Source organism: Neomonachus schauinslandi, chromosome 12 (assembly GCF_002201575.2).
Source record: "Neomonachus schauinslandi chromosome 12, ASM220157v2, whole genome shotgun sequence".
In the NCBI taxonomy this organism is placed as follows: Eukaryota; Metazoa; Chordata; class Mammalia; order Carnivora; family Phocidae; genus Neomonachus; species Neomonachus schauinslandi.
In genome coordinates, this window is record NC_058414.1 from 93,837,801 (window position 1) to 93,840,383 (window position 2,583).

Genomic DNA, 2,583 nt, shown 5'->3' on the forward strand with positions numbered 1-2,583 from the left:
CACTCAGAAAATGTAAACCATTGTTTTGGATAAAGAGACTCACATTAGGATCCTGAAAAATTCACAGAAGGAAAAATGCTATCCTAAATCTCCAAGAAAGCAAGGTTTAAAATTTTGTGACTCTGGTAAATAGAACAAATTATTCTGTGTTAAATGAAAATATAAACAGGCTTTACTAGGACATGATGGGGAAGAGAAGATGGCTTCTTAAGAAACAGGGGCAATGAAAGGGAAGGAGAGAATATCCCCTTTTTTCTAGAAGAGAACTGAAATAATAAACAAGGTCAATGCTAGAGAAGAGAACATCTCCCCTTTTTTTCTAGACAAGAGTGAGATATCCCCAAGTAATTTATCTTAACATACACTTGTGACATACAAGGATTATTTTCTACTAATTATAAATGAAGAAACTAAATTTAAATAGCTTGCCCAAAGCTACACAGCTGATAAGTTAATGGCAGAAATCAGTGTTCCCGTATTGCTTTTGCAATGATCAGATAATCGAATCCAAGGTGGGTAAATTTCCATGCTCACTTGAATGGTTCTCAAATCCAACCATTAGTATAAAGATATAATTCATACAGCCAAAGATTTGGGTCTCTTATCTCTGTACCAGCAGCATATCCAGCACCAAAGACGTTTTTCATGATATAGCATAAACTTTCAACATTTCTATCTCGACATAGAACAATGACGTGTTAAGGGAAGAAACGGCATCATCCTATTGATGGACAAGTAGAGACAGCCATAAAAAAGGCCAGCTGTGTGTTTAAGGAATATAAAACAACTGAAACTAAGGCATATTTTCATTCAATCTCAGAACAGTGTGGATAAAATGATCTTCAAGTGATACAAGACAAAGAAAAATGTTAAAAACCAAAACAAGCTGTAAATAAAGAAATGAGAAACAGAACGGCTCACATTTCTCAGTAGCAACACTGAATGCCAGAAAACAATGGTGTAAAATAACTATGAAATCATGATAGAAAATAATTTTCAGCCTGCATTTCTCAGCTAACCCAAGCTATCCAAAAAATGCAATTTTCATTTCTGCCAGGATCTGAAAACTAAATAAATTTCCATTTCATCCTTTCTTAGGAAGTTCTTGGATAATGTGTCTCAGCAAACTGCAGGAACACATCAAAAAGAGAAGAAATCGTAGGATTCAGGAAATAGGGAATCCAATTCAGAATAACAGCAAAGAAAAGCCCCAAGATAAGAACTGTGCAGAAGAACTGGTTAGCAACCAGTCCAGAAGGAAGCAGGGACACTCTAGGGTACATTTTCAAATACTGTCACAACATAGACTGTGATATGCTAAATGAGAAACTCCTTGGCTCAGGTCATGATTTCCAGGTCCTGGGATGGAGCCCCACGTCGGTCTCCCTGCTCAGGGAGGAGTCTGTTTCTCCCTCTCCCTCTGCCACTCCCCCTGCTCGTGCTCTCTCTCTCTTTCTCTCTCACAGATTAATAAATAAGATATTTTTTAAAAAGGAAAAAAACTTGGATTTTGAGGGGTACCTGGGTGGCTCAGTCGGTTAAGCATCCAGGTAACTCTTGGTTTCGCCTCAGGTCATGATCTCAGGTTCGTGAGATGGAGCTCTGTGCTGGAGGTCCAGTGTGGAGCCTACTTAAGATTCTCTCTTTCCCCTCCCATTGCGCCTCCCCTTGCTCACATGCACACACACACTCTCTCTCAAATAAATAAATAAATAAATCTTTAAAAAAAAAAAAAGAAACTTGGATTTTGAGGTAGAAATGAAGAGCACAAAAATGGTGAAATGTGGATATAGATATTAAAGATTTTTCTTGGGGCGCCTGGGTGGCTCAGATGGTCAAGCATCTGCCTTCGGCTCAGGTCATGATCTAAGCAAGGAGCCTGCTTCTCCCTCTGCCTGCCACTCCCCCTGCTTGTACTCTCCCTCTCTCTCTCTCTCTGGCAAATAAATAAATAAATAAAATCTTTAAAAAAAAAAAGATTTTTCTTAAATTCTTTGTAATATGTAGGACTAGTGAAAGCAAAAATTTCAGCATTGTCTTGTAGGTCATGTAGCAGAAACACACAATAAAGATGACAATAATAACGTTAAAGATGAGGATGGAGAAAACAGACCCATTTAGTTGCAAAGTTCTATATTTTAAGTGAATCTTTACCATATGAATTGTAAGTAAGTTGTACAAAGGTTAAAGTGAATATGATAATTTTTAGAGCAGTCACTAAAAAAAATTAAAGAAATATATCTAAAATGTCAATAGTTAACAAATGAAACTAGAATAAAATTTTTTTTTCAAATAATTATATTTGAATTCTTAACATACACTTGTGACATACAAGTCATTGTATGTCATCAGTCATTGTAATCAACCTAATTAACACATGTATAAAAACTATACAGTTATTATTAGAGATGGAAAAAACATTTAACAAAATTCCATACCCATTGATGATAAAAACACTCAGAAAATTGGGAACAGAATAGAACTTTGTCAATCTAGTGAAGGACATCTGCAAGAAGCCAACAACAAACAGCATACTTAATGGCAGAAATGTTAAATATTTTAGCTCTAAGATAATAAACAAGT